This window comes from Chelonoidis abingdonii, chromosome 5 (assembly GCF_003597395.2).
Source record: "Chelonoidis abingdonii isolate Lonesome George chromosome 5, CheloAbing_2.0, whole genome shotgun sequence".
In the NCBI taxonomy this organism is placed as follows: Eukaryota; Metazoa; Chordata; order Testudines; family Testudinidae; genus Chelonoidis; species Chelonoidis abingdonii.
The window spans coordinates 81,968,771-81,984,275 of record NC_133773.1 but is presented as its reverse complement, the minus strand read 5'-3'; positions in this window follow the sequence as shown (position 1 = coordinate 81,984,275).

The window sequence follows — 15,505 nt, the reverse complement described above, 5'->3', positions numbered from 1 at the left end:
GATAGCTAAGGGTTAATGTTTCTTTTACCTGTAAAGGGTTAACAAAGGGAACCAAACACCTGACCAGAGGACCAATCAGGAAACTGGATTTTTCAAAGTCAGGGAGGGAATTTTTGGACTCTGAGTCTTTTGTTTGTCTCTCAGCTATGAGAAGCTTCTTTCTTCTTCTAATCTTCTGTGTCCAACTTGTAAGTACAGGAAGAAAAACGATATAGGCTTTTATTTTTTTTGGGTGTATTTACATGTGTGTAACTTGCTGGAATGTTTCAAATTGGATATCTTTTTGAATCAGACTGTTTATTCATATTTTTCTTATAAGCAATAGCCCTGTATTGTCATCTTGTTACAGAGAATATGTTTGTCTTTTTTCTTTCTTTTTTATATAAAGCTTTCTTTTTAAAACCTGTTTGAGTTTTTCTCTGGTTAAGGAGAAAGGAAAGACAGGGGGGAGGGGAAACACTACGCTCTGTGTTTAACTCTCCTAGTGTCCCAGGGCGGGAAGAAGCTAAGGGGGAGGAGAGATAGAATCTCTTCTGTTTCCTTGTATTTGGGGTTTGTCTCTTTGTGGAATAGAGGAGATATGCTTCTTGGTATTGTGATGTAAAGAGATTGCATCAATACTCCCAGGTTAGCCCAGAGAGGAAAGTCTGGGTGGGAGAGAGAGAGGGAAGGGAAGTGGGTTATTTCCCTTTGTTGTAGGCTCAGGGTTTCTGAGTCTTGGGGTCCCTCCAGGGAAGGTTTTGGGGAGACCAGAGGGGGCCAAAACCCTGAAAATTTTGGATGGTGGCAGCGAGATCAGATCTAAGTAGGAAAAGCTTAGAAGGTTTCATGCTAGCTTCTCAGTTTATGAACGCTAAGGTTCAAATCTGAGTAGGAAGCTACGACACCTGAAAATCCATCACATGCAAAACTCCTGTTGACTTCAATGGGAACTGTGCATATGAGTACTCTTGGGGGAATTTTGCACCACTGCACATGCACAGAATTTATATCCCCCACAGATTTCTTTGCTTCCCTGCAGAAAAATGACTTTGATGGGGAAACAAAGGGAAGGCACAAGAGCTGTCACATGACCCTCCCAAGCAGTATGTTTCGGGTGCTCAGGGCAGCCGGCAGAGAGGCAAATCACTGTGAGACAGGGTGCAGGACTGGGGAAGACCTGGCTGGTGAGGATGGGACTTCCTCTTCTCCTGCATGGCATCTGGGACTGGGTCAGACCCATCCTCAGATTTCTCCCCCAGCTGCAGGAAACTTCCCCCATCCCCATTTCCTGCGCCCATCATTCCTCAGCTGCAGGGGAGGGATCCCTTTAAAGGGAGATGCTCCCCCATCCACCCAACCCCTATGCATCCAGATCCCCTCATACCCAGACTCTCCCGCTGAGCCTTACCCCAGCCCCCACACTCAGGACACCCCCCGATGAGCCCCACTCCCCCTGCACCTAGACCACCCTGTCAAGCCACCCACACTCAGATCCCCACCTCACTGAGCCCCAACCAACTGCACCTGGATCCTCACCTCACTGGGCCCTGACTCCCCCAGCATCTGGACCACCCACTAAGCCCCCCACACCCAGACCCCCATACTGAGCTCTATCCCCCTACACTCAGTCCCCCCGCATCTGCTGAGCCCAACCACTTCACATGGACCCCCATGCAGAATCCCATCAGTGTTGCACCCAGACACCCCCCCCAACAAGCCTCTGTGCACTCAGATCTCCCCCCTCCACATACACACACTTGGATCCCCCACTTAGTCACCCACACCCAGATTGCCCCACACAGAACCCTCTCAATGCACACCTGGATTCCCCCACACTGGAGTAACATGAAGGACTTTCTGGATGTCTCTTTTGTACTTAATAGTCAATTTCAGCTCCCCTGCACAACTCTTATTGGCTTATGTGTTTTCACTCTGTACTGCAAGCAATCCAAAGAGTCTTTTCGGGTGGCAACGGTAGCACACAAATAAGGATTCACAGAGTCTAAGACCAGAAGGGATCACTATGATCGTGTACATAAACCTAAACTGATATGTCAATTTCATGCTCAGAAACATGGAAAGAGAAATCAATGTTTCTCCAATAGAAAATGCCAACATTGGGAAGGAAAAAAAACATTACTTTTTAAATCTCTTTCCAGATGATGGCAATGTAAAAGAAAACTGCCTTTTAACAAGTTCTGGACTTGTTTATCCTTTAAGGTGAAAGGGGCTAAATCATGCTGTTACTCTGCAGGGTCCAGGATCTCTCCATAATGCTCACAACATTGGGAAAGAGGGCTGATCCAAGCCCCAGCAATGAAGACTCCCTTTGATTTCAGTGTGCTTTGGATCAGGCCCCATGTTTTCAAGTAGGCATGGGAGAAGATTAAGCGTGTTTGTGAAACCTACTGAGGATCTTGCTATGCAATCTGTGCTGGCTAGCAGGAGATGTTTTGCAGAGGATGCCATGGGCAGCAGCATATCTGTTTCTCCTTGCTACAGTAGACAGGGCTGGATTTATCTCAAAATCTATTTATATTTAGTTCTAAAAACCATTCATGAGTATCCTTTAACAAATGTGAAGAAACTGTGCTGCAACTAGTTATGTGACCGTTGGGCTTTTGATATTCAGTTGGCTTCTAACATGGAAAACATGATAGCCAAGGGTGGCAAACAGCAACAAAAATGTTCACCTTGAGTAACTCTGAGAGCATCATCCAACCACTTCTTTCAGTATTTGTTTAAGTTTGTAGTATAACTGAGTGCAGGCCTTGTGTCAGAACAAGATCTGGGACTGCCAATATATTTTGAAAGCAGAACCAAGCCATACCATGAGTAAAAGCAGCAGAGAATCCTGTGGCACCTTATAGACTAACAGACGTTTTGGATCATGAGCTTTCGTGGGTGAATACTCACTTCGTCAGATGAATGTAGTGGAAATTTCCAGGGGCAATATATATATGCTAGCAAGCAAGCTAGAGATAAACGAGCTTAGTTCAATCAGGGAGGATGAGGCCCTGTTCTAGCAGTTGAGGTGTGAAAACCAAGGGAGGAGAAACTGGTTCTGTAGTTGGCAAGCCATTCACAGTCTTTGTTCAACCCTGAGCTGATGGTGCCAGCCATCAGTGGAACAACGCTTCCTCAGCTCTCGTCCACTCACATCCCTTCTCTACCTACGCTACTTGATGACATCTTCATCATCTGGACCCATGGGAAGGAGACTCTTGAAAATTCCACCACGATTCGACAGCTTCCACCCCCACCATCAACCTCAGCCTGGACCAATCTACACAGAGGTCCACTTTCTAGACACCACGGTGCAAATAAGTGATGCTCACATTAACAACCACCTATATCAAAAACCTACCGGACACAGACCAACACTACAAAATCTCCACCAAGCATTCTCAAAACTACAACCCGCATGAGGGAAAGAAAATCAGAATCAACGAGCTAGGACATGTACAGAAAGCCTCCTACTGCAAGACAAACCGAAGAAGAAACCAACAGGACTCCACTTGGCCATTCACATACAGCCCAGCTAAAACCCCTCCAAGCGCATTAATCAGGATCTACACTCATATCTGGACAAAATGATCGCACACTTTCACAGGCCTTGCGTGGCCAGCAATCCTTGCCCCCAACAGACAGCTCCAAACTAAACGTATTCTCACCAGCAACTGCACACCGCACCATAGTAGCTCTAGTCTCAGGAACCAATCCATGCAACAAACCCTTGATCTAACTCTGCCACATATCTACCCGGCGACACCATCACAGGACCTAACCAGATCAGCACACAATCACCGGTTCATTCAGCCTGCCATCCACCAATGTAATCATAAATACGCCATCCATATGCCAGCAATGCCCCTCTGCTATGTACATCGCCAAACTGGACAGTCTCTATGGAAAAGGATAAATGGACCACAAATCAGATATTAGAATGGCAATATACAAAAACCTGTAGGGAGGCCTTCAACCTCCCTGGCACACTATAGCAGACCTTAAGGTGGCCATCCTGCAGCAAAAAAACTTCTGGACCAGACTTCAAAGGGAAATGCTGAAGCTTCAATTCATCTGCAAATTTGACACCATTCAGCTCAGGTTGAACAAAGACTGTGAATGGCTTGCCAACTATAGAACCAGTTTCTCCTCCCTTGGTTTTCACACCTCAACTGCTAGAACAGGGCCTCATCCTCCCTGATTGAACTAAGCTCGATTATCTCAGCCTTGCTTGCCTAGCAATAGATATCCTGCCCATGGAAATTTCCACTCATTCAATCTGACGAAGTGGGTATTCACCCACGAAAGCTCATGATCCAAAACGTCTGTTAGTCTATAAGGTGACACAGGATTCTCTGCTGCTTTTACAGATTCAGACTAACATGGCTACCCCTCTGATACTTCATACCATGAGTATAACACTGACGTTTTAACAAGTGTGTGAATGTACTATGCTGCCTTGCACTGACCAGCACAGCATTTGTCTAGCAGACACCTGTGTAGGATTTGCCACCTTCGTGCTTTGGATCTCTCCCCATTAGGTCCCAAAACCTCCCATGCAAACCAGAGTCTTTCAGTGGTGGTCACTTATTCTGGTGTTCTCCATAAGAACCTTACCTGGCTTTCACTGTTTCTGCTGAATCACTGTCCCTAAACAAACTCTTATTCTTTACTTTTATATTATACTAATAAATAATGCACTATAAATAACTACAAAATACAACAAATAGCTTATGGGAAACTATTTTCATGCAGCTAAAATTCCTGTACTCTTTTTTTAAAAATAAGGAATTTGAAGTACTGATTAAGGAGTTTGCCTTGTTGCTGGAATTTGCTACAGAGGTGAAAGCACTGTTGATAAGTCTGGATGGTGTAGATTAGTTGTCAGAGGAGTATGGAGCTGACTTTTCCTGTATACTCACTGAGCTACCTGAAAATGTCTATTTTATTGTTTCTACATCTACAGAATCAAATTGCTCATCCTTGAAAACACTGAAAGTAAAATAATGCATCTAATAATGAATTTAATGGTGTTAATATTTAGCATGTGATACAACTTGTTTTTACATTTTTGTTTTACGTATTTTTTTTATTAAGGGAATAATGGGATGATTATAATTGTTTGAAAAACTTTCGTAATCAAAACACACCATCAAAAAAGAAAAAGAGATAATATAAAACCCATCTCTATTCTGATCCCCACACCACTAAAGAAATCATTCCAATTATTTCAACAACATTGTGCTTGAAAATTAGGGCTACATCCTGTAGTCCTTGCTCATGTGAGTAATCTTTACTCACAAGCCTAGTTCCATTGGCTTCAGTGGAATAAGGCTTGTAGACATAAGCTTCCCCTAGGGAAGGCTAGCACACTGTCTCACTTCTGCCCACAGCCCTGCCCACACTCCACCCCGCCCCAGGCCCCACCTCTGCTCCCACTTGGCCCCCTCCCTGCTCAGACTCCTGCCACCACTCGCTGTGTTCCTCCTCTCCCCCTCCTCCATGAGGTCCCCACTGCCCACAAGGACGTGCTGAGCTGTGAGTGGCGGGCAGGAGGGAATGGCCTCTCAGGGGGGTTGGGTGGTGGAGAGGAGGGACACGGAGAGTAGTAGGGACCTCCAGAGGGTGGGGGTGCAGTGGAGGAGATGAGGGACTCACATGGCAGCAGTGGGGGCCTCGGGGAAGGGGCAGAGCAGGGAGGGGAAGAGGCAGAACACAGGTGGGACCACCACAGCCCAGGTGTCCAGTGAGGGGGGGAGAGGGGGTTGGCAGTGGCTACCACCTATGCTTGTAAACAAATTTTTGCTGGATCATGTCTTTAATCTGTCAAGAGCCAATCCTGCAATGACCTGAGAGTCCTCAACTCCTAGTGATTTAGGCCCCAGTACTGGAATCAGATCCATAGCATCAGACCTCCTGCATTGTTCAGAGCTCCACTGGAGTTAGTGGAGATGTATGGGGCCCACAGGCCTGCCAGAAAATACCTACTGCAGGACTGGAACAGGCATTAGTGTTGTCACAACTGTAGCAGGAGAAACCCAGAATTGTGGGGGCCTCAATTATCAACTGGTAGGTGAAAGAGACAATGATTTTAAACAGCTTTTTTAAAAATATATTTGATTTGTAATTTTTAACTGCACATACGCACACAATATTCTGTTAGTTATCTAGATTGTTAAACAGGCAATACCAATTTATGACCATTACAAACCAATTTTAATGGGCATTTTTGGGAAATTTTAGGTTTTGGATAGGCTAGAAATAGATGTGATTTAAACATTAAAATGTAATGCAGATTTTTTATTATGTCCTATAAATGTGTTCAATGTGTATCAGTGAACAAATCAGAACAATAACTAGAATAAATGTAGTGTATGTCTATTGTATGCCATGTCAGAGCTGCAATGTGGATGTTGCAAATCAAATTCATCTTTGGTATTTTGGTTAGACACAGAGTATGCAACCCAAATACATGGTTTTGCTTCTTATTGAAGGTGAACTGCAAAGCAAAAATGAAAGTGGAGTTAAGCACAGATTGCCTGCCAACCCAAATTAGATTGTGGTTGACATTCAGCATAGAAGTTTCAATTTAACTACTGTTTAAAAGAAAAAGAAAAGCCCTCTGTGAAAATATCTTGTTTTTCCCGGTTTACAGAAGATATCCAGAATGTCACTTCACAAATACCAGTAGTCTTACTAATTATAAATACAGAAGTCTTAGTAATTAATTGAAACCACAATAAGTATAATGTCATAGAATTATGCCTTATTGAATGTTGTCAATGAAGCTAGAAATACCAAAAGGATTAATGCAGGGTTAGTTGAAATTTGTTTTGGTGCTGAATTCTCTTTCATAGCCAATTTGGTGGAGACATGTAGTACATCAATTTGAGCTAGATTATGGTGTGAGGCACAGCATTGTGTAAACAGGAAGGAATTTTCCTCCAGGGCAGATTGGCAGAAGCCCTGGGACTTTTGCCTTCCTCTGCAGCGTGGGGCACAGGTCACTTGCTGGAAGATTCTCTGCACCTTGAAGTCTTTAAACTATGATTTGAGGACTTCAGTGGCTCAGACACAGGTTTGATACAGGAGTGGGTGGGTGAGATTCTGTGGCCTGTATTGTGCAGGAGGTCAGACTAGATAATCATAATGGTCCCTTCTGACCTTAAAGTCTATGAATCTATGGATGGCAGTTAGGAAAGAGTGAAACCACCTAATTAGGGTCAGTTTTTGGAGAGGACATCACCACTAAAATCTCTCTCACACAACCTGTTTTAATTAATTAAGAATTATTTCATTTCTGCAGAAAATTACAGTGGAACAAAATGTTCTACAAAATACCTCATCTTACCCCTACAGGTCACTTACTGGTTGGAAAGGGACCATCGAAGACTCTAAAGTTGCAACAGCAACTTTTAAGGGAGGCTTGTGCAGCCTGCCCATTGCCACTCTATATGTTTTGTGCCTATAAAGAGTCATATTTGTGGGCATCCTTCAGCCCAATCTTTCTAAAATGTACTCACAGTTACTGGACAGAATGGGAAAAAAAACAACATGGGGAGCGAGTTGTGAAAAGAATGGGAGCTTACATCACCCTGTCAAGAAACGGTATAGCACTGGAAGAACTACTAGATCTTGTGTCTCTGGATGATGCAGTAATTCAGGAAATAACAAAATACCAAAAGGTGTTCATTTCCAAGGTGTTCCCCCTAGTATTATGGATGAAACCTTAGGATGATCTTGCAGAACATCTGGTAGAACAAAGAACTGATAACACATGTTTTCAACTGGGCTCATTCATTTCTGAAGCATATCTGTATGGAGAGAGATCTGAAAGTGTATGATTCAGAGCTGTCTTTTCATTCTGCCTTTGCTGATTACTACCTAGGGCGCTGGCTTCCTCATGGTCTTGGGAAGTATGGTGAAGTGATCACTTCCCAGCCTCTGGCCTGGGTTTTGAAGAAAGAATTCAAAGTCGATTATTTTTTCAATCTTTGTAAAGTTTTTGGAACTTCATATCACCTGATCAGATCTAACAATATCCCCTTGCTAATAACAGAATGTCTCTTTAATTATGAATTTCTCTTGCATAAAGTATAGGCTTCATCCGTTATCAATATAGAAGAGGATTTAAAAGCAGCTACCAGTGCTGGGAAGTGAGTTCATAGTAATACCTAATAAAAGCCATAATAATGGATCTGGAAAGCTACTGAATCCTGAGCCTCTTTTCTCCTCTATCCCCATCCATGATTCCAGCATCACATATAGTACATCTGAACAACAATACGACATGTTAGCAAGGACCAGTCTATTTCACTTTAACAAATTCATTTTTAATCACTATAACTAGACCTTCACAGTTGGAAATTCTGGTAACACACTAAGTATTCCAGTAGCTCTGGATTTGTTTTACAACCAGCTTTTCCAGTTAGCAGTTTTTTTAAATATGTATAGGTAATAATTAATATTTAATTAGCACTTGTCATCTCAAAGCATTTAAGAAACTATCTTTAGGGAGACAACCAGTGGGTGCAGAGCAACACTGCACATCACTGGGGAGGAAATATTTTGGCCACTGACACTTACCTCTTACTTAACACATGGGATCTCCATAGCAGGCAGTTTGTAAGATATCTCATTGTTCAGATCCATTCATATATGTATACTCTGGTTATTTATAAAATGAGGGGATATTTGAGTATGTAATGCTACAAGTGGGATTAATAAAAATTGTACCATATTGTATGCCGGCCCTGACATTTGTCATGAAAAATTACTTATCCGAGGCTCAAAAATCTACTTGCCCACATTTGCCATGGTGATTGATGGTAATGAAAAAAATAATATCATCTTACTCAGCCATAAAAAAAAAATATTTGTCATGGATGGGTAGAGTTAGCAGGGCTGCTGCCTGCATAATGTGCGTCCAAAATCTATTGTACAGAAAAGCTAAAGCCAATAAAGAAAGCTATCGTGGCACTATGAGACTAGATTGATAGGGATTTTCCTCACCCCACCCCCACCGATCACACTGTAATTCAGAACTAGAAAGCTAAAAGGAACAAAAAAAAATGTTTCAGATAAAGCCATTTCTTCTGATACCTAGTTTCAAAATGCCCAAAAACGGAATGTCTCTCCAAATCTACCTGGTTTGAAGGAATTGTGCCAATGCACAGCCTAAAATAAAGGCGTTAGCCTGGAATTGTTACTATGTTAAACACATTGTTACAGTGAAAACTGAAAGTGATCTGCTGGATTATGTTTTTATTAGGCTTTCTAGCCCCTTGAACCTTCAGAGCAGCAGGCAAATGGCTGGAAGGACATTGTGTTACACTCTTTAGTTACTGAGTCCCAGCAAAGGGATACGGTGCACTCATCTGGGTTAACCATAGGTACCAGTATTACTTACACCCCACTTTTTGAAAGTGGGGCTTATAATGGCTATAATTGTCATGAGCTTCAAGATAGTTTGAGATCCCTATTTCAGTTTATTGTGGGGCCCCGTACAATTCCAAATAAGTAGGGATGATTGAAAATTTTCAGTCAAGATTGCTTTTCTATGGAAAATTGTCATTTTGACACCTTTTTTTATGAAAAGCATCTTCTTTTTTGCTGAAAGTTTCAACTTTTCATTCAAAACAACTACCAAACCTGAAAACTTACATGTTTGCGCAAACATCAAAAAATTTGGATTCATAAATGGCACCATGGGGCTTTGCTGTAGTTTGTTTGCCTTGTGCCCTGCTTTTATCTATAGGTTAAGTTCTCCAGCTGTATTACATCTCCCATGATGCACTGCAGTGACTCGACAAAAGGGAGACTGTGGTGCATCATGGAAGATACCGTTCCAGGGAGCCTGGCCCATAGAGGAGAACAGGGACATGAGGCACCCAAACAACTCCTTTGAGAAAATGCAGTGGCATTTCTGAACTGAACTTTTCAGTTTTCAGTGAAAAGTTGCCAGTTTTATTTTTAAATTGGCTTTATTTTTTGCCAAAAAGTTAAAATTTTCCACAGAAAAAAGCATTCTGACCAGCTCTACAAGTAAGTCATTACTCACACAGTTGTAGTTAATACATAATAAAGGCCAGATTCTGATATCTTATGCTGAGTAGTACCTTACTCCTTGGGTAAACCCACTGAAATCAGTACCTAGCTTTAAGGGCCAGATTGTCATATCCTTACTCATATTAAGTGGCACCTTACTCCCTGAGTGGTCCATTGATTCCAGTGAGGCTGTTTGTGAAGTAAGGCAGATGGCAGTACTCAGTGTGAGCAAGGCTATCACAGTCTGGCTTTGTGTGCATTAGTTTACTGTGCCTTATGACTTTAGCATAAACTTTATTTGAAAGCACCTCCAACATAAATGTTCTCTGATTTGGTTGCAGTTTTTTTAAAAGTTGTATGTATTCACTATTTATTTAATAATTATTATTTATTATGATATCTGTTAGGTACTTGGTTAGATAGCAAAAAGAATTATTCATCCCATTGGCAGTTATAGAAGTGTTGGCCTCTTTTCTTATGATTTTCCCACAAGAACTGCAAAGCTGAGTGTAGCTTTGACACCCTAAGAATGGGTCTTTCAGCCTCAGTCTAACTTTATTCCCAGCAAACAGCAAGAATGGAAAACAATGAAACTGACCTCTTTAAATGAAAGACTAGAAGTGCCCAGGCCCTCTACTGACTTTATTAAAAGCAATATGGTATTTGATAGGTTTTTCATCCACAGGACAATATTTGATTTGAATCTATTAAGTGAAGCTCTCAAGTTATCCAAGAAAGTTTTACTGAAGGACCCTTGCCAGCTGGCTTCACAGTTTATAGGCCGTCTACATCAAATTGTAGCTGCAGATAAGCCAGTGGCACCAGGTACCATATATGTATCTATATTAATTTTCAGTTTAACTTTCATGACTATTGAATCTGAATCTGATATTCTATGTTGAGGAAGTGGATTTTAAACTGCTTATAGTTTTAAAACAAGTTTTAAAATACTGATTTTTTTAAAAAAAACATCAAAGGAACTTTGAGTCAGTAAGAACATTTTTGTACAAACTGAGATTAAGTGTATAACAATATACAATGTTGCTAAATATTATCTTGCATAACCACTCATCTGGAGTTCTAGAGGTGGTGATAAAAAGTTATTGTTATTAGAACCAGTGAGCTACTGGTTATTGTCTCACTGAAAGTATATTATTGAAAGATGTTAGGAAACGCAGTATTCTAGAAGACTTGACTCATTCTCAGCAATATAGCTTCTAATAGACATTGCAGCATGATAAACCAGACATTGATATTTCCATTGTTTTTAATGGTATGCAATATAAAACCGTGCTCTATAGAAACAATCTTTTATGTTAATTAAGGTGATCCTAAAAAATACTTTCACCTGCCAATCCTGCTGTCCCAGTGCCAAGAATCTTCCATCCCTGTTCTTTTGCCTTCAACATCTTGCCTTCTAACCCCTGGTGGCCTTCTCTGTGACCTTCTGTCTGGTAGGATGGAACAGCATTTGTAAAAAACTTTGTAAAGACTTTCGGGCTAAAATCCACAGTCCTTATTCAATGACCTGACTTCAGTAAGAGTAAAAGCTGTAGGATTGGGACCCTTGTCAGCAATCTAAGGTTCTGAAAATGGTTACAGGCTGTGCATTCCTACATATAACATCACTGAAAATGTTATAGTTTAAAATAATCTAACTGAAATCTTTCCGCACCAACCCTTCTTTCCCAGGCAAACAGCTTACAGATTGTGAGGCAAGCAAGGACCAAAAAGCTTGGGGAAGATGAAAAAAAGAGAACCTAGAAAACAGCCATTGGATAGTGAGTATCATCTCTTAACCTGTCCAAGGCCCAAAGGTGGGGGGACAAAAATCCAAAATGAGACTAACAAAAAATATTTACAGAGGAAACTTACACTCTGGGAGTCATTCCAAATAACTCTTTCTAGAATCTCAGTTTCACAATTCAGTGTTTCTGATGTAAATAATTTTTAACCATAAAAGTGAAGGGACACTAGAATTGTGTAGAGTAGGTTAATTTGGGACTAAAATGTGTGATGTTCCTAGAAAAAAAAATAAAATAAAACAAGAGACAGATAATAGGAAGCAAGGGTAGTCTGTCCTGTTCTCCTCATATTAGAGGATACACACGAGAGGTGATTTCTGTTACACCTTTAGACACTCCTTTTGTTGAGCACTACAAGCTGATCAGGATTTTTTTTTTTTAAATGGAAAATGCAGTTCCTGCAAAATGGAAATTTTGATCCAGTTCATGAAATGTTTGGATTTGGGAATGTTCAAACAAAACATTTTGACATATCTAAATCTAAGGCAAAAAAAATTGGTATTTTGATTTTTTTGTCCTAATTTGGGATGAAAACAAATGTTGAAATACCAGAATTTCCTGCAGGATGTAAATTCCAATTTTCACTCAGCTCTGCTTATTACATTTATGTCAGGGTTTTTATGTTTTCAAGTAGGATCCTGAGCTCTTTTTGAACTAATCAACAAAAGGCTGTTAAAGCTCAAGCTATTTTTTGAATTATTTGGAACAAAATAAAGGTCTATAGAATGCTTTAAAATTGTAATTTTCCATGGTAGATTGAATTGGCTCAGAGCCTGAGTAGTTCCATTAATAAACAGTTCTGTTTAATTACGGAAGTATAAAGGGGTCTAATTCTCCAAAGGATGCACGGAGGATTTATGCCTTTAGCTCCCATTAGCACTATTACTCATGTACATTTTTTCCACTCGAATGAGAAAATAGGTCCCAAAAGGTGTAAAGCTTGCAAGCACACTTTAGTGGCCCCACTAAGCCATCACATATTGAACTGAATGATGTGAGGGATGAATAAGTAAAATGAAACTTTAACAGAGGAACCTCTAGAGCAGATGTATGAAAGGGAGTTCATATACTGAGCAGAGCTAATGGGTTTTCTTTGCTGTTTCCATGAGACCTGACGTCAGACCAATAACAAATTGTAATTTTGACCTTACTACAAATGCTCCAAAGTATACTGGGGTAAATCTGCCTATTAACTATTGATTTTCTCCAGTATAAGTGTCTTGACCATGATTAAAATATCTAAGTTGTATAGAAATTTATGTTCTGATCTTTTTTCAGTTGCTCATAACTTTCTTAAACAAGTTTCTTTTGGGTTGAAATTTGCTGTGCTTGGTCACAGACCAGAGATGAATACCAAAGAAATACACCCAGTAGCATTTAACTTCCAAAAGGGAAACTCCACAAAAATGAAGAATCTAGTTAAATGGAATTAAAAAGGAACAGTCACAAGAATGAAATGCCTGCAAGCTGCATGGAAACTTTATAAAAACACCATAATAGAGGCTCAGACTAACTGTGTACCCCAAATAAAAAAAAGGCAGTAAGAGAACCAAAACATGCCACCATAGCTAAACAACAGATGAATGGCAGTTAGAGACAAAAAGGCATCCTTTAAAAATTGGAAGTTAAATCCTACTAAGGAAAACAGAATGGGGCATAAACTCTGGCAAGTCAAGTATCAAAGTATAATTAGGCAGGCCAAAAAAGAATTAAGAACAACTAGCAAAACACACAAAAAACTAACAGCAACAAAATTTTTAAGCACTTAAGAAGCAGAAAGTCTTCCAAACAATCAGTGGAACCACTGGAAAATCGAGATGCTAAAGGAGCACTCAAAGAGAACAAGGCCATTGTGGAGAAGCTAAATGAATTCTTTGCATTGGTTTTCACTACAGAGGATTTGAGGAAATTCCCACACTATTTTTTTTTTTTAGGTGACAGATATGAGGAACTTTCTCAGATTGAGGTGTCAATAAGGGAGGTTTTAGAACAAATTGATACATTTGACAGTACTAAGTCACCAGGACCAGATGGTATTCACCCAAGAGTTCTGAAGGGACTCAGGTATGAAATTGCAAAATTACTAACTGGAGTATGTAACCTATTGCTTAAATCAGCTTCTGCACCAGATGACTGGAGGTTAGCCAATATAACACCAATTTTTAAAAAGGCACCAGAAGGAATCCTGGCAATTAAAGGCTAGTAAGCTAAGCTTCAGTTGCAGGCAAAAAAGTTGATATTAAAGTAAAAGAACAGAATTATCAGATTCATAGATGAACAAAACATATTGGGGGAAAGTCAACATGGCTTTTGTAAAGGAAAATCATTCCTCACTAATCTATAAGAATTCTTTGAGGGTGTCAGAAGCATGTGAACAAGGGTGACCCAGTTGATATAGTGAATTTGGACTTTCAGAAAGCCTTTGATAAGGTCTGTCACCAAAGGGTCTTAAGAAAAGCTAGCTGTCATGGGATAAGAGGAAAGGTCCTTTCATGGATCAGTAACTAGTTTAAAGATAGGAAACAAAGGTTAGGAATAGGCCTGTCGATTAATTGCAGTTAATTCATGCGATTAAAAAAAATTAATCATGATTAATCGCAGTTTTAATCGCACTGTTAAACAAGAGAATACCAGTTGGAATGTATTAAATATTTTGGGTGTTTTTCTACATTTTCATATATGTATATATATCTTGTATTCTGTGTTGTAATTGAAATTAAAGTGTATATTTTGATTACAAATATTTGCACTGTAAAAATAACAGAAGAAATAGTATTTTTCAATTCACCTAATACAAGTACTGTAGTGCAATCTTTGTCCTGAAAGTGCAACTTACAAATGTAATTTTTTTGTTACATAACTGTACTCAAAAACAAAACAATGTAAAACTTCAGAGCCTACAAGTCCACTCAGTCCTACTTGTTGTTCAGCCAATTGCTAGAAAAATAAATTTGTTTACATTTACAGGAGATAATGCTGTCCTCTTCTTATTTACAATGTCACCAGAAAGTGAGAACAGGCATTTGCATGGCACTTTTGTAGCCTGCATTGCAAGGTATTTATGTTCCAAATGCTAAACATCATATGCCCCTTCATACTTCAGCCACCATTCCAGAGGACATGCTTCCATGCTGACAATGCTCGTTAAAAATAATGTGTTAATTATATTTGTGACTGAACTCCTGCTGGAGAATTGTATGTCCACTCTCTGTTTTACCCGCATTCTGCATATATTCACGTTATGGCAGTCTGGATGAAGACCCAGCACATGTTGTTTTTCGTTTTAAGAACACTTTCACTGCAGATTTAAGAAATGCAAAGAAGGTTCCAATGTGAGATTTGTAAAGACAGCTACAGCACTTGACCCAAGATTTAAGAATCTGAAGTGCCTTCCAAAATCTGAGAGGGATGAGGTGTAGAGCATGCTTCAGAAGTCTTAAAAGAGCAACACTCCAATGCAGAAACTACAGAACCCAAACCACCAAAAAAGAAAAATCAACCTTCGCTGGTGGCACTGTGACTCAGATGATGAAAATGAACATGCGTGGGTCTACGCTGCTTTGGATGGTTTTCGAGGAGAACCCATCATCAGCATGGATGCATGTCCCCTGGAATGGTGGTTGAAGCATGAAGGGACAAATGAATCTTTAGCGTATCTGCCACGT